Here is an 18,427-nt window from a genome sequence, read left to right on the forward strand (position 1 = left end):
GCTATTTTGGCTTTTTGTTTCCTAGGCATATGTCTCAGGGCTCTTGGCCCCTTAAGAAGCCCCAAGCACTGGCTTTAGAGCTGGTATTTTCACATGATCGGCTCCAGGCTCCAAGATCTATGGCCTTATCTGGGTCATCTCTTTTGGTCTTACTTCACTGGCTGTGGAAGGAACATCTGGAGAAACTCTCACAAGGAAGACTTCTGGAGCAAGATCTTCACCTTTCCCTATCTCCCTTCCCAAACTGTCTTGCATCTGATTAGCCCGCAACACGAGCTGATGAGTCTAAGTATAGATCACTATTGTTCTTGCAAAAAACGTCTGTCATACTTTATATCATTCAACTTAAAAATATCTGTTACTTACAGAGCACTTTCTAGGTACTGGGATGCAGTGATGAATAAAAGCCCCCATCCTTTCAAGCTACCACGAAGAGTGACAGGTTATAGTAAATAAAACTAGTGTAAGTAGTGATATGAAAGAACCAAACAGTTTTGGGAAAGATCCCAATTTTGGAAGACTAAATAGGATGGCTGGGGAAATTCTGACTTGAGGCTTCAGCTGTCTCCCATGTCATCCCCAATGAAGGTAAAATCTAGGCAAATGTGAGTACATTTCCTGGTTCAGCTTTCCCTCTCTTTTAGACCCCTCCTAAATACAAATTGTAGTTCTCCCGGTGCTCTGAAGAGTCCCTTTAGCCAACACCTAAGATAGTATTGGGGATTAACCAGGTACAGGAAAGAAGAGAGAAAAACCTTCCAGGCTGAGGAATGAGAATGCCCAAAGGTCTTGCAATGGAATACAGATTGCCCGACTTGTGCTAACAAAAAGCTTTCATTGATTTCTGTGGTCCTGGATTCAAGTTCAGGTAGAAAAAATATTTTAAATATTCAACTTAATATTTAAATATTGAATGTTTTGGGAACATTAGGAATGAAGATTATTGCTTATACTTAGAACTCTTGTCAAAAAGTCAAACATTAAGATGGGACTTGGAGACCATTGTGGTGTTATTAGAATCTACCCCAATATTGTTTTCAGACAAGGTCTTACTATATAGCCCAAGCTGGCCTTGAACTCATGATCTTTGTGCTTTGGCCTCCTGAGTGCTGGGATTAAAGAAAGGCATAAGCTACCATACCTGGCCAAGTTAAAATTTTTGAAAGTACTTTTACTCCCTTTTCTTACTTGATCTTCATAATAAGTAGACAAGGAAAGCATTATCACACTCAGAGGCCTAGGCTCTGCAATAAAAATGGACCTAGCCTGACCTCTGCCCCTTGTTTTCCTTTCTCTGGAGGCGGGGAGTGAGTTTTCTGAGGACAAAGATCTTGGGGTGAGGTAGATGATGGAAGGGGGTATTTCCTTTGGAGATAGGAGTAAGCTCATTAGGCAATAAGTAGTAGGTTCTTTTTTTTCCCCTCTTTCTGAGCAAAGAACAATGAAGAAACGGGGTCTGCACAAGATAAGCCATTGCCCTGGGTTTAGTTTAATACCATGTTTGTGGGTTTGATAGGCAACTCCATTCTAATCATTGATGGAATAACCAAGCTTGCATTCTGTACATATTTAGACCGTTTTTGCCATCTTTCTTTGTCCCTCTTTCAGCTCCTGTTAGTTCTGTGGCCTCACTGTGGCTCCATACCCACCTGGGGAGCTCCCTCCTGAGAGCCCATCACAGGGCCTGTGCCTCCCATGGCCTTGTTTCCTGAGGATCATTCCTGTTACACAAATGGAGAAAGAAAAATCAAGCGAGGGATTTGCTAACATGGTTTCACTGCTTCTAGTTCTTTGTCTTAGAGCCGTGCTGTTCAGTGTGGCCCACTGGTTAGTCTGTGACGAGAGCAGAAATTAAAGAGTTTAACCCTAAACTTTATTAGCAATTTGATAGGGTAATTTTATGCATTGAGTTTAATAATAAACAATTTGGGTTTTTATTAATTTCATTTTTATAGTTGCTTTATTCAGTTTTATTACATTTTATGACAAAATAATCAGTTCACAATGTTATCAAATATTAAAAACAAAATCCCTAGTCTTTAACCATAGATAGTATAAGAAACACTGCACTACAGCCACAGGGACTCGGGTGGGACTTTTGGCATCGATGGGTTTTCTCCATGTAAACCACTGTCATTTCAGTTTAATGGCATTTGTGTTGTGCTTTGGGGTTACAATGTCTGACTCATACGAAAGTCACAGGTACAGTGTGATGACGTGGGAAGGACTCTGGAAACTTTACTATGTTTCACTCTACAATACCTGTAGTGGCCAAATGCTTAACTGTAAATGAAACAATATGTTATGTACATTGTATCATGTCTGCATTATTGATCATAAATCAATAAACGCTGGATATTAACAAACTACAATAAACCCTATCATAAAATGGAGATGGTGTTCATCTACCATCATGAGAAAAGCGCAGATTGCGAACATGGTTAGGATTATTCTTTGAACATTTAAGCAACATGAGGTACAAGTCCCTTTGGTAAACAGTAGGATACAATCCTTGTTCTCCAGCAGTATTAAATATACACATGGAAGATGTGTGTGCAGTAAAATAAGGGCAGTAAGAAGGAAAAATGAGATGAATCAAGAAATTTGAGGACAGGGGCACCCTCTCTTGGGACCCCTGCCAACTCTGGGGGCTCTATCTCCCCCTTTATACTTTTCTAGCTTAATAAACTCTCCCACTTTACACTAAAAAAAAAAAAAGAAATTTAAGGAGGACAGTATTTGGAAGGACTCACTGAAATTTTATAGCTGTGAGTCAAGTATGATATAAAGAAGTTTCAAGTAAATACAATACGATTTTTTTTTTTGAGATAGTCTTACTATGTACTCCAGGCTGGCCTTAAACTTGCCCGCCTGTACCACATGCTTGGCGCCTCCTCAAATTTTATTAAAAAAATAGATAAAAACCTAGATGGAGATGTTAACTAGTTATTTCTTGGTGGGGGAGAGTACAGAGGTTATTTATTTTATCTTTTGGTACTTAATATTTCATACGTATATATTTTACGATCGTTTTCATTTTGAGACAGGATCTTGCAATGTAGCTCAGGCTGCACTCCAACTCACTACATAGCCCTGGCTGGCCTCAAACATGAGAGTCTCCTGCCTCCACTTGCTAAGTGCCAAGCTTCCAGGAGTGGATCATGACACCCTGTTAAGAGTAGTTTTATAACTGGACAAAACTACTTTTGAAAAATGGGCTAGCTAACATCAGAGTTACTCTTCCTTTCTTTCTTCCCTCTTGCTTTGTTGCGACTCAACAAACTCAAGGCCTTTGCAACACTAAGCACACATTCCATCTCTGAGCTCTACCACTAGCCCCCTAGTTTCTTTATAATGGCAAAAAGGAAGTTCTCTTCAAGAATAGGGAATTGATGTAGTAAATTTCATGTTGACTTCAGGTAAAATTTTTGCAGCTGTAAAAGTGGTTATGAAGCTTATGTAGAAATGGGAAAAATGCTTAAAAAGTCTAAAAGCAGGATTCAAAACTTTGTGTATACTATGATTACATTATAAAATAAATACACATGGAGCAAAAGGTCTGGGAGAAATATATCATATGCTAGGCTGTTTTAGGGTGAAAGATTTTCCTTTGTTGTCCTAATGTGGACATTTTGTTTACTGTCTTATGTGGTTAATATTGTTAATGAAACAATGATCAAAAAAACTTAAAGATTGGCCCTCTGAAGTATTAAAAGTCTATTTTATATTCACCATTAACAAACCTGTAGGCTTCTATGACAAACAGTTTGAGAGTGTCAATCTCAAAGTTTATCTACTTTCTGGGAGCTACACTTGCCACAGTTCGCTTGGAAGAGAATGACACAATGCATTTTACAAATTAAAACTCTGAAGTTCAGCCTTCCCAGCTCTTAGCAGCATCAGAATCAGGACCAAAGTGGGCTAGGATGCCTAGCGGTAACTCATTCCCTTTACAGCTTCCCGTCCTCCCACGAGTATCAGTACACTCAGTTTTGTTGACTGCACCAGGCGTCACCACCATGCTGGCTAGCCTCGGGGTGAGGTGAGATTCCTTGCCTTGGGTCGCGCTCAGACGCTGTCCCTCCACCACTCAGGGGCCGGCATACGCGGGTCCCCGGTCTCTTTTCACTTCCCCGCTCTGTGTCAGGAGAGAGATGACACAACTCAGAAGTCATTAAGCAAGGCAAAATTTACTTCTGCAGAAGGATGTGCACCTGACAAAGAGTCTGAGAAGCAAGCACAGGGGGCAGGAAGTCTGCTCAGGTTTCATGTGTTTCATAATACACTGTAAAAATAAAATTATTCCTGAGGTTTTTAGAGGTATAATAGCAGATAAATGTACACTATCAATCATTTCTGGTAATAGTTTTATGTAATAATTTCTGAGTATTACAATTTTTATTTTTGACAGTCTCAAGAGTGGGTGATTTTGAAGTCACACTCCTGTCATAGCCTCCCTGGAGCCGGGATAACAGGCATGTACAGCCAGGCACAGCTTGCAAATGTTTTAAAAATAAAAAATAAATATAAAAGACATAGATGACTGTGGCAATCTATTTAAAATAAGGATTTATTTTACTAAAGTAATACAGTGGTATTATGAAAAACAGGTCATGCTAAGGGGAGGCCACATATGGGGAGGGTAAAAGGAGGAAGTTAAGAACGTGAATATGCTTGAAGTGAGCTCACTTCTCTAGAGTACACAGGAGTTCTTCCCTTTTCCTCACAATCTAAACAACTGTTCAGTTGATAACATTGTGGTGAAACAGTCAAAGGCAAAAGGATTGTTAAATTTTATTCAGTATATGCTATCTGTTCATAGTTTCTTTACTCAATATTTAAAAAAATAAAAAAACCACAGTAGTTAAGTTTGTGTGTGTGTGTGTGGTACTGGAGCTTGAACTCAGGGCCTTCACCTTGAGCCACTCCACCAGCCCTAGTTTTGAGAAGAGGTTTTTGAGGTGGGGTCTCACAAACTATTTGCCAGGGCTGGCTTCAAACTGCGATTCTCCAGATCTCTGCCTTATGGGTAGCTAGGATTACAGATGTGAACCACTGTACCCAGCAACAGTTTAACTCATAAGTCATCATTTCTGTGCTCCACACATTACCACATTCCATTTCTGAACTAATTACAATGAATGACAGTTACACAAGTCATATGTGGACACAGTGTAGACTTTACAGAGCAAGACTAAACAAAAAATAATGAAAAAACCCTGTATTGTTCCTCGATGCATACATAAACATCAAACCTGAAGAAATGCCAGAGAGTGACTGTCATGGAAGTCAGGATAGATTGACTTGAGGGGAAGTAGGAAGAGACCATGTGAGCAAAAGACAAAGGGCTTCTCAGGTCCTGGCTTCATTCCACTGTGATTCTGTGCTTCGGTGGTTACACAGGGCTACTTTATAATTTCATACTCCTTAAGTATGAGAGCGTAGGCTTCAAGAGTAAAAGCACTGCTGTCAGGCATTTTATGCTCCAGAAAGCCCTTTAGCAGCTAAAAGTAGTCACAGGTAAGGGAAGTTATCTGTACAGCTACCAGATTTACCAAATTCAAATACAGAACTACAGTAAATAAAAAGTAGAGAATGTCCAGGTAAGTGTGAATTTCAGATAAGTGACACACCATTTTTAGTGTATCTGCATACAATATCAGGTCCCATGCAATATCTAGAACATACTTAAGATAATCAAAACAACTGTATATCTGAAATTCACACACAACCCACCATCCTATATTTTATCTGTCAACTCTCCTTATGTGGCAGGTTGCACAGAAGGAGCAGGTTGCAGTGACTGAGGACATGGCTACTCAGACATGGCACAAAGAAAGGGAAGAGGAGGAAGAAGTAAAGCTTTAAATTATCCTGACCCTAGGCTCTTCTTTGAATACCTGTGAGTTTTCTGAGTTCAATCATTACTGTAATACTTTAGAATTCATAAATTTACATGGTGTGTTGAATAATTTCTATGGACAATATCAGCAATATCAGCAAATGTTTCTCCTAAAAATGGTCTTTCTCCCCCTGCATTGGCCTCTCTTCTATTCATTTTGAATGAAGATACTATGGGAGAACCCTTGATGGTGCTCATTCTACAACCAATTGGAGCCAGTGAGCAGGAGTAAAGTTGCAAAGTAGTTTTTTTTTTGTCACCTTTTTTCTTCTACAAATATTCTCTAATGGCCTATCATGTGCCAGGAATTGACTTAAGCCCGAAGGAAAAGGTAATGAATGGCACAGATAAAGACTATTCCTAGGGAACCCGGAGTCTAGGCCCTAGGGAACTAAGAGATGAAGATGAGCTGGGCCCCGGTGGCTCACACATGTAATCCTAACTACTCAGGAAAAAGAGATCAGGGGATTGAGGTTCCAAGTCAGCCCAGGCAAATAGTTGAAAAGATCCTATCTTGAAAAGTACCCACCCTTAAAAAGGGCTGGTGGAGGGGCTCCAGTGGTAGAACATGTGCCTCGCAAGCATGAGACTCTTGAGTTCAAACCCCAGTGCTGCCAAAAACAAAAAGAATTAAGATGATAGACGTAGATAATGCACTTGAAAAAGCATTAACTAGCAATAAGTGGCTAGCTGCTGGTGGCTACCCAGCAACCTCTAGATCCCCTTCTTTGGTATTTGACTTGGTTGAAATTGACGCTAACCTCTTTGTCACCACTGATGGTTAATTTGAGGTTGGTCAGAACTGACACACCAAAGAGCTTTCTGGAAGAAAGAAGCTTTCACTGTTGCCATTGGTCTTGCTGTGCAAAGTGGTACACCTTGGTAATAGACATTATCTAGCTAACTGGAGGGAAGCCATCCAGAGACTCAGGCTGTCAGGTTCACCTCTCCAGAGGGCAGCACTCACATGTGTGAAGGATGCAGCCAATACCCAGAAAAGGCATCCTGGTGACTTCATGGATTCCTGCTTCAAGATGAACCTGAAACTACCCACAGATTTTTCAGTTACATTGAGCCAATAAGTTCACTTATTTCTTATAGCAGTTTCAGTATTCTCTCATTTGTGCTTTAAGTGTCCTGCTTGGTCTGGGCATGGTGGCACATACCTGAAATCCCACCACTCAGGAGGGTTGTGAGTTCAAGGCCACCCTGTTCCAAAAAAAAAAGCACAAGGACTTTGTGAGGACTTTTCTATTTCTATTGCCAACCCCCAGCCTCATCCTCTAAAGAGAATCACTGTTATGTTTCTCCCAGACATTTGTTCGCATATGAAAACATACATATATAATGTATGCCATTTAAAGTTTATCTATGTGCTTGTCAGAGATGAAGCCCTCTCCCTTTCCCTTCCCTAAAGTAAGAGAACCATCATCCATGATAAATGGCAGCTACAGGGAAGCAAATCAAGAGCCACCTTCCCATGCTGGAGAGTTTGCTGCACCTCCTTCTCTTGGTGTCCTGGACTCCACATGTTCAGAGAAATGTCTCCAGTAAGGAGCAATAGGAATGACCCCTCCAAGTGCAGTTTGATATATGCCTTTTAATACAAATAAAACTGTATTAAATATATGGCGTCATGCTTGCGTTGTAAAAATTCATGTTGCATTGTGGACACCTTCATCTCCTCAGGTTTTTGTTTTGTTTTTTGGAGGGACTGGGGTTTGAACTCAGGGCTTCAGACTTGCAAAGCAGGCAATATAGTGCTTTATCCACACCTGCAGTCCTCCTTGTTTTCTTTATGGATACATAATATTCTGAAGTTGGATACATCAGTGTTAACTTATCTTCCATCATTGGAAACTCTTTTTATTCCTCCATTTTTTGCTTTGAGAAACAATGTCTGCCAGTATTGTTTTCTTTTCATTTTCTTAGTATATATACAAACACATATAATTACTCAGAGACACACATATTGAGAGTACTTTATAATTTCACTAATTACTTTTTAAATTTCCTCTTTCATATCCTTTCCTGATTTTTGTATTCATTTCCCTTTTTCCTTTTAATTGATTTATCTTTGTATATGAAGAAAATAGGGCAGACGCGATGGCTTACACCTGTAACCCCAACTGATTGGGAAGCTAAGATTAGGAGAATGGCTGTTCAAGTCCAGCCTGGGGGAGAGGATGGGAAATCAGTGAGACCCCATCTCAATCAATAAAGCTGGGCATGGTGGCACCAGTAGTTGGGAGCCTATAGGTAGGAGGATTGTATCTGAGACCAGCCTGGGAAAAAAATGAATGTGAAACTCTACCTCAAAAAAGGCAAAATGATCTGGCAGTAAGAACTTTGTAAATGCCACAATGTAGACAATGTACCCCCACTTAACAAAAAAAAAAAAAAAGCTCCAAGTGTTATTGCTCAATAGACAGCTGCCTAGCAAGCTCAAGTCCCTGAGTTCAATTCCCAGTACCACACACACACACACACACACACACACACACACACAAAAGAGAAAGAAAGGAAGAAAGGGAGGGAGGGAGGAAGGAATGAAGGAAGGAGGGAAGGAAAGGAAGAAAACATGGAGTCTCTTCACTTGATTAGCCAAAATGCTGACAATGATTAAAAAAGACCCTGTTAGGAAAACGCCACACACCGCACACAGAAGGAGGCTCATGAGAGGCTTCTCATGTCCAGAAGTTTAATAAGCAGGCTGGCTGACCGACAGAAGATGGCACAGCAGCTTCTCTCAGTGGGTCAGGCCTTAAGTAGCATTTGGGAGAAAGCAAGGGCAAGGGACGGACAAAGAGAGGTGGTGGGAGATAAGACACAGTGGTCTTTGACCTGCAAAGGATGAGACCAGCTGTGGGCGCACGGTCCAGGGGCAGGCAAAGGGAGGTGGTGGGAGATAAGAACAGTGGGCTTTGGTCTGCAAGGGATAAAACCAGCTTAGGCTGCAGAGAAGGGGCAGTTCTTATCATTCCCCCATTTTTTGTTTAATAATGATGAGGGTAGGGGCTGAGGATCAGGAATTGGGGCGAGCATCGGTCTCTTTAGCTGCTTCCTGCTGGCAGGGGGAGTTGTATGGAGCAGGATCCTCAGGCTCTTGTGGCGTCCTGGATGGGCCTTCACAATAGTTTTCTGGGCAGTTTTGGAGAGGTTGATATCCCTGGAGGTACAACTGGTTAAATTTTTGATTAGCAATAGCAGACATGTAGTATGATACAAGGGAGGAAGCTTAAGGAGAGCAAGAAATACAGGCATTAGGATGGGCATCGGCCAGGAGAACCACTGTGAAATGTTGTTCTCTAGAGGGTTTTAAGAGTCCCTTCCTTAAGAGGTGCTGCCACTGGGGGATCCCATTGAACCGGACAGCAGTGGGTGTCGTGAGAATGACCTGATGAGGGCTGGTCTACCAAAGTCCCAATGGAGAGAGTAGAGGATCCTTTAGGAGAATAAGATCACCTGGTTTAATAGAAATTGTTATAGGGTGGGGCAAGATCTGGTCTGTATGTTTTTTGAGAAGTTCCCTTAGAAGGTTAAGATAAGGTAGTAGTCAGCCAGAGGAGCAGAGTCTGTTGGAGGCAAGTTTTCTAAGAGAAATGGTGGCCATACATTATTTAAGACCCAAATAGGAATATTCGGAGGAGCATAAAAAGGTGTCTGCTAAGGGACTGCATATCTACAGATCTAAATTTTGTAAAATCCTATAACTACCAAGCTTGCTGTAAGCTGTCTTATGGTATGGGGGGAGGGAAATGGAAGGTTGGGTTGATTTACTCATGACTCAGGGAGTGAGTCTGTCCCCTTAAGAACACACCTAGGTAGGTGACCTGAGGGAGACATAATTGAGCCTTCTCCTTAGAGGCTTTGTATTCCCAGAGGCCAGAAAGTTTTAAAAGGGACTCAGCTGCATTGTAGGTAAGGGGCTCCGTGGCCCTGCACTGAAGAAGGGTGGCCTCTGGGTAGTGCCAATCTAATGAGTCTCTGGTTAAGGCCTGTCCACAAAGATGAGGGCTGTCTTTAAATTCTTGTGGCAAGACTGATCAGGTTAGTTGTTATGAAGCATTTGTGGGACCTTTAAAGGCAAATAGAGGCTGACTGTCAGGATGCAGGTTAAATGTAACACTTTTGGATAAAAGAGAGATTTAGCTCATCATTTTACATAAATCGACACTTTCAACTCTGTAAATGTTTGTACCATATTTAGATAAAGTCTAGATACCGAACACAGTTAGAAGGTGGTCATTTAAGAGACTGTTGCATGAGCAAATATATAAATGAACTCTGATTTAGTGTACTTAAAGTTTGACAAGATCAACAGAAAACATAATTTCTTTGATAAAGTCTGTTTTGTAACTTTTTGTAGATGTTACTCAGAACAGAATATTAAGATAACCTTGTTATTTTATAAACATAGATAATTTGATTTGACATGACCCTAAAAATCTTTTAGGCAACTCTTAAGATTATATTTAACTTTATTACACATTGAAGCTTATTATATATTTTTAAAACTTACTTAGACCTTTATATAACATATTAAACCCTTTGATAGCTTGTCTTTATTCCTCCTATTTGAAACAATAATTAGGACAAACCCTTCTTTATAAAAATCCTTTTTTATCTAAAAACATTTCTTTAACTTCTTAAAAAATACATTTATTACCTATTTATATCTCTTTTAGTTGTTTACTTTGTAACTTGTATTTTAAAATTAACCTTTATAAGAATTTTAAATTTATTATATGGACTGTAGCAACTAATCAGTAGCCCTTATTTTTTAAGGAATTTTGATAGGCATAAGGGCCTCATCGTCCCTCAGGCTTGAGGGGATATTGTTTTGTGTGTGGAAACTGTGAGGGACTTTTGAGTTTTATTTGAATAGGGAGGGCCGTCCAGGCTTGCCCTACACTCATTTCATCAGTTTGCATTGTGGGATCTATTTATTTCTGAAGGAGGGGGCAGCAGAGATAGCTGCCTGGGGAAGGAGAATTTGAGTTTTTAGTTGTGATAGTAAATCTTGTCCCAGCAGGGATATTGGAGTTTTAGGTACTATGAGGAAAGAGTGACAGAAGAGGAGGTCTCCCAAAGGGCAGGCCAGAGGCCAGGTAAAATAGTGCTCTAGGGGCTGGCCAGATTTGCCCTGAATGATATCCTTTGTCATTGAACTGGGGACCAGGAGAGAAAGGTAAGACAGAGGAATGGGCTCCACTGTCTAGACGGGAAATGACCTTTTGCTTTTTTACCATTATGACTACCCAAAGACTCCAAGAAGTACAGCATGGACAGGAGGCTGGGACCCGTAATCTATAGGAGGTGGCACCTTGTCTTCCATCTGGAGATGGGGGGCCCTTAGACCTCCACTGGTTATCTTTGCAGAGAGGGCAGGGTCCTGGTTGGGGGTGGGGCTGTCTCCCAGGCTGTTCCCCCTTAAGCATTCTCTGTAGAAGTGCTCCTCCTGTCCACCATGCTAGCAAACTCAGGACATAGGCCCCAGTCGGGTGGGGGCAGCAATGAGGTCATGTGTCTTATCTTTCTCTCTGTTAGTAATGTAGCAGTACTAATAGAGAGATATGGCTGGTTGTATTAGTTGATCCAATGACTTTTTTCAAACTTGAAGGTGGTAAGAAAGGGTTGCTCTTGGAGATTCTAACAGTGTGAATTTATATTTAAGAATAAATTGTGCAGGTCAATTTCCAAACATTCAGACTTTCTCATTCCTTTTCCGTTTTAGAATACTTGCTTTAAACAAGAAACAATATACTTATTTGTACTTGAAGCATGTGTATATGCCGAACTTAATGTGATGCCCAGAAAATTGTTGCCATTTGGCTCCCATCCCTGCTTGCACATAAACATCTTCCCATCTTGCTTTGTGTTATTCCCTGGTAGCAATCAAGAAGCAATTGCTCTGTGATTCAATTTTTTGGTTACAGTGTGGAATATGTGAAATTTACTAAAACACCATTATCTAAAAGATGATTGCAACTCCTGAACGGAGACTTCTTGGGCAAATAAGTCCACAAAATTTAATACAGTACTGGTGTGCAAGACAAGTGAAGTAGAAAATTCTCAGAATTGTACCAACTTAAGTAGATGTCTGATTTGGGTATGAAGTTGATTACTTGCCCTTGAGTTTTTCAAATCAGTAGTTTTATATATATATACTACAAATCAGTAGTTATATCTATCTATCTATCTATCTATCTATCTATCTATATCTATATATAGATAGATAGATAGATAGATATGTCTTGGTTTGTTTCAGCTATTAAAACCATACCTCAAAAGTTTCTCTTGGAAAATATACTTAGATAGTAAGACCTTAGTACATATTTGTATTTCTTGATATGCGTGGAAATCTTCATATTTAAGTCTGAATATGTGAATGAATCATGGACCACTTAGTGCCATTGAGTAAATTAAATGATAATCTAATAAATCTGATGTCATTGGTGTGAATCTTACAATGTGGAATTCCCATGGAGTTGTGTGTATTTTTTTCCATAACTAACAACTGCTTTCTTTAGGTTGGCTATTTCCAAAATGACTTGCTGATCAGAAAGGATGGCACAAGAAAGTTGTAGTAATATTTAGACATGTAAGTACAACTACTTGGCATGGTATCTAGCACATAGTAGGTGTTGCGTAAATACTGACAATTATTACTCTCACTACTATACAATAACTCTACTTTGAGGAAAACCAGATTAGGTCTTGCTAATAGGAAGGAAGTAACTTCATAAGGTTTATAATAAAGGACTATAATTATAATAAAGGGCTACAATTATACATGTATGATAAATGTTTGCAGATAAGTTCTTTAATTCCCTTAAAAATTGACCTCTTTTGACATCTATAGGCAATAATTTAATTGGATAATGCTACGTTTAGATTATTCATTCCATGGAGAATTTTCTTAAAGAAGCACTTTGAACAAAAGAGGGAAAAGAATAAACTGCTATTTTCAGCTTTCTTAAATGTACCCAATATTTGCCATGAGATCAGGGTCCTCTTAATATAAAGTGCACAATTTTCATCATGCATTCATTCTAGCAAAGTTTTATCTATAGTTTTTAATGTTAAAATCTTACAAATGAATGAAAGTCCAATTAATTTACATTCTAGTAGAGAAAGTGTGTGTCTATTCAGAAAGACAAAATAACAGTCTATGAAGATTGTCTGGCAGGGAAGACTACATAACTTACACCAACCATCCACCAGAATGAAGGTAGATCAGTGGGAGCTTTCAGGTTGATAGATTTGTAAAATCAAAAGTTGAAAAGACCTTTTGACTAAGCACTGTGAAATATTAGCTTGTATTATTCACCCCAAAAGAGATACCATGCACATTTTAATGTGGTAATAAGCAATTTGGCCTCCATATCTGACCTCAAGTAACATCAAATTTTATTGCAATTCCTTGTAAACTTGCATGAAATGTGCTTGTGTCAATGATCTCTTTGTCATAATTCTCAGTTTGTTTATTCAGTGGTATTAACTTCTAAACAACTGCTTTTCCAATTTTTCAAAAATTAAGAAGTAGTAATCTATTTATTCATACATACATATTTAAATTTATCTTGATTTAATTTTTTATGGTAGTGGGGTTTGAACTCAGGACTTTAGGCTTGCTAGGCAGGCTCTCTACCACCTGAGCCACACTTCCAGCTCAGTTTTTTATTTCTCATACAAATCCACATTTCTTGTCTCTTTAGGACAATTTTCTTAGATGAACTTCAGAGTTATAAATATTCCATTAAAACATATAAGCTGGAAGAAATGTCGGTGCTTTCAAAAGAGGTGAAATTTCTAGAATTTCCATACTAAAAAAGGTAAAAATCTTCCTTCATGCTAAGATGAAAGAAGATCCCTAATGAAAAGGAAATTATTTTTCAGAAGCAGTCTCCTTAAGTAGTATTAAAGATATATGATCTAACTGGATGCCAGTGGCTCACACTTGTAATCCTGGCTAGTAAGGAGGAAGAGATCAGGAGGATTAAGGTTCAAAGCCAGCCTAGGCAAATAGTAAGACCCTATTTTGAAAAAAAAAAAAACCCAGCACAATATAGGGATGGTGGAGTGGCTGAAATGTAGAGTGCCTGCCTAGCAAGTGTGAAGCCATGAGTTCAAACCCCAGTACCACCTATATATATATATATATATATATATATATAATCTAAAACTGGTAGCTAACATACATAAATACCAAAAGTGTGGAGAATAATGTAAACAGAAGCTTATTTTATAGGATATTCTGTATGTTTGTCATTTTAGTATGTGACACTTATCTACATCATCATTAAACACCTCCCTATCAGTTGATGAAATCCATTAAAGACTAATAAATCTAAGAAGGAAATGTTATGAAAAATTGGTGCTATTTACACGACTATGTGTCTCTAAGCAAAGTTACTAAGAAAATGGAATGGCCAATTAACACCGATGGAAGTGACAGCAAAGTGTCCTTGGAATAGTGAAATTAATTGATTAGTATGAAACTTTAAATGTAATTACTTAAAACATTGTTGAATGATATGGTACTAATTTAAGTTACATGTCAGGCATTTTGCTAATCAGAACACCACTCTCTACTTGTGTAAGTCTGAGAAATGAAATCTATCTTAAATAATGCCAGATGTAGTGTGCTATATATTTTATTGATCATGGGGATGGTGGTGAAAGCAGTCTTGTCAGTATACTGTCCTATGCAGTGCTACTTAATTGGACCCTAAATAAGCTAACTCAACTGCACCCTACAACATGAGTATCAAATCCAAATCCTAAGATAACATTTCACCTATTAAGGACGATGTTTGAATAGGATCATTGATCAAACTTTTGAACAATGATTCTACTTCTGAGCCTTAGTTTCTTCTTTTGAACATAAGGTCTTTGAATACATATGCTCAGATATATGGCTGAATAACTTAGTTCCACTGGAAATCAAAGAGATGAATCTAACTGATGACAGGTTGAATGGAAAGATTTTGTCTCACATTGGACAAATAATTTTATTATGAATATTCACTACCTTAGTATAAGTGAAATACAAGTCTTACACATACAAATGAGTTGTAAGTATAGATAAAAGCTGGAGCAATATTATAAAATAAAGGCCAGGTCCATTCTCAAAATCCTTCATTTCTAAACGAAGACAGTATCCTAGATTAGGTTGTATCTAAGGAAAAAAATAAAGAATACTTCCCTGATGGGCAGAGAAGAATCAAGTCACTCAAGAAAAATTCAGGGAAGAACCGGTGTGACTACTGAAGACAGCCAACACCAAGAGATCTGTGGAGATTCCAAGATGGTAGCTAGAGGTAGGAAGGAGAAAGCGTGCCTCCTACAGCGAAATCTTGGAGAAACGCTGGAGACACACCTTATAGGCAAAGCCACCGAGAAGAGGCAAAACTTTGACCCCTCCACACCTCCAGGCTGCACAGAGAATCTCCACTTCACCTTTAACGGAGAAACAAGGAGGGCCCCCGGGCCGCCAGCGCCCAGACGGCTTGGGAAGATGCGGAAAAGGTGAGCTAAGCGATACGTGGTACTTCCACAGACAAACCTGGGCCAGATCAGCATAGCCCCCTGGACAGACTGACCCCCACCTGGGGAAAAAAGAGAAACTGAGTAATAAGCAAGAAGAATAAAGACACGTAGCAAAGAGGGTGGGGCACCCTTAGCACCCAAGAGGGGGGAGAGGAATCCTTTCTGGAACTGTAAATAAACAAGTCGGGCCTGCGGTCGGAGCGGGGGCGCGTGCCCAGGAACCAGGAGCGGGAAAGCTTGTGAGAGTGGCGGAGGGAGGAAAACTCCACAGTAGAGGGAGGAAGACCCACCTCCCATGTGAGCTGTACACTAACACGCAGGCCTGAGGAAGTGGGTGCAGTGTCACCTCCCCCAGTGTGCTTGGAAAGGGGAAAGCTTGTAGCAGCAGCTTGCCCACAGGACTCTGAGTAAACAAAGCCTGCAGGGCCAGGTGAGTGCTAAGCTCACTCCAGAGATCTGCATAAATAACGCCTTCAGCAACAGCAGGCTGACAGCAGCGGGCAGGCAAGACACAGCTGCAGATGGCCATTCACAGACCCGTCTCCAGACACTTCTTTTTCTCTCTCCCTACCTTTGATGAGAAAACCGAACTACACCTGCATGCTGAAAAACTTACAGAAACTGTATTGCATTTGAACTTGGGACACTTGGTGGGCTTTTTTTTTTGTGCAGTTCTGTTCTACTTTATGTCTCCCCTTTGATGAGACAACTACAGAACAACATCTGAGGCACCATCTCCAGGATTGGAGGCTGAGGGAAGAACACCAAAATTATTAAGACTGAAACTTCATTGTATTTGAATTTGGAGGTTTTTATTTTTTATTTTGTTTTATTTTATTTTATATATATATTTTTTCTTTCAATTACTTATTTTTTTATTTTTATTCTTATCTTTACTCTTTTTATTTTTTATTTTCAATCCTCTCTCTGTCTGTCTAATGCCTTTTCAGCTTTCAGTTGATTACTACACTGTCTCTCCCTGTTTATATCTTTGGAAACTTTTTTTGGTTTGTTACTTTGTTTTTTTTTTTTTCTACTTGATTATTTGTTTTTCCCATTTCCTTTAACTTCTTTGCTATCCAACCCCTCTCACCCTTCCATTCTAAATATCACTAGTGCTATTATAACAAGCCAGAAAATACTTAATTGCACACAATACAGGGACAATAATAATATCAAGGGCAATGATGGGAAGACAGAAAAAACAGGGAAACCAGTTTCCCCACAGCAAAAAATTAGTACAGGAACCAGAGGGAAATGAAGAAAACATACTCAGATCCAGACTCCAACAAAATGAAGATAAACTATGCCAAAGAACCCAATGAAGCCCACAAGAATAATTTAAAAGAAGACATACTACAGGTACTCAATGAGAATTTTATAGAGATGATACTGGATATGGTCACCAAAATGTACAGGAGACACTCAAGAAATTCCAAGACAACAAAAACAGAGAATTTGAAAAAGCAGAAGAAATAAAGGAAACCATAGAAGCACTATATAGACACCAAAGTGAAACACACAACACAATTAATAAAGAGATAAATGAACTCAGGACAAAAATAGACAACATTAAAGAGGAAACAACCAGGATATGGAAAACCTCAGAAAAAAGAATGAAACATAATTGCAAAACAAAATGGAAGACCAATCCAGCAGAATAGAACAAACAGAAGACAGACTCTCAGAACTCAAAGATGAAATGGTAATTAAAGGAAAAACTGAAGAATTATTAAACAACTCAAGACCTGTGAAAAGAAAATGCAAGAACTCATCGACTCCATCAAAAGACCAAACTTGAGAATCATGGGCATCGAAGAAGGAGAAGAGGTGCAAGCAAAGGGAATGCGCAATATATTCAACAAAATAATAAAAGAAAATTTCCCAAATCTAGAGAAAGATATTCCCATACAGATGCAAGAGGCCTCCAGGACACCAAACAGACCAGATCAAAATAGAACTACCCCATGACGTATCATCATTAAAACAACAAGTATAGAAACTAGGGAAAGAATATTGAAGGCTGTTAAGAGAGAAAAAACAAATAACATACCAAGGTAAACCCATCAAAATCACAGCAGACTTCTCAACAGAAACATTAAAAGCAAGAAGAGCGTGGGGTGGGATCTTCCGGGCACTGAATGAAAATAACTTCAACCCCAGGATACTCTACCCAGCAAAACTATCATTCAAAATAGATGGAGCAATAAAAGTCTTCCATGATAAACAGAAACTAAAACAATTATATGACCACAAAGCCACCACTACAAAAGATTCTTCAAGGGATTCTGCACCCAGAAAGTGAAACCCAACATAACCATGAAAGGACAGGCAGCACCAAACTACAGGAAAAGAAAAAGCAAGAAAGTAGAGAGTAACCTCAACTTAGGTACACACAATCAAACCTTCAAGCAACTAAGACAACTAAATGACAGGAATCACCACATACCTATCAGTACTAACACTTAATGTTAACGGACTTAATTCACCCATCAAAAGGCACCGCTTGACGAAATGGATTAAAAAGGAAGATCCAACAATTTGTTGCTTACAGGCGACTCATCTCACCGACAGAAATTAGCATAGGCTTAGGATGAAAGGCTGGAAGAAGATTTACCAAGCCAATGGCCCCTGAAAACAGATAAGACACCTAAAAAACTAGCTAGCATTTGTTGCCCTCAACGCAGAGAAACTAAAGCAGATACCTTAAAAGAAACTGAGGCCAACAGGAGAAGGGGACCAGGAACTAGAGAAAAGGTTAGATCAAAAAGAATTAACCTAGAAGGTAACACACATGCACAGGAAATCAATGTCAGTCAACTCCCTGCATAGCTATCCTTATCTCAACTAACAAAAACACTTGTTCTTTTCTATTATTGCTTATACTGTCTCTTCAACAAAATTAGAGATAAGGGCAAAATATTTTCTGCCGGGTATCAAGGGGGTGGGGGGTAGAGGGAGGGGGTGGAG

At 39.3% G+C, this 18,427-nt stretch overlaps 1 non-coding gene across 1 annotated transcript; it reads right to left on the reverse strand.

Moving 5' to 3' along the window:
• Positions 1 to 7,282: 7,282 nt before the first annotated feature.
• On the reverse strand, positions 7,283 to 7,491 carry LOC141421961 (small nucleolar RNA U3). Its single transcript, XR_012446633.1, has one exon. It is a non-coding gene; the product is annotated as a small nucleolar RNA U3 (small nucleolar RNA).
• Between the last annotated feature and the right edge of the window lie 10,936 nt (positions 7,492 to 18,427).

The sequence above is a fragment of the Castor canadensis genome, chromosome 3 (assembly GCF_047511655.1).
Source record: "Castor canadensis chromosome 3, mCasCan1.hap1v2, whole genome shotgun sequence".
Taxonomy (NCBI): domain Eukaryota; kingdom Metazoa; phylum Chordata; class Mammalia; order Rodentia; family Castoridae; genus Castor; species Castor canadensis.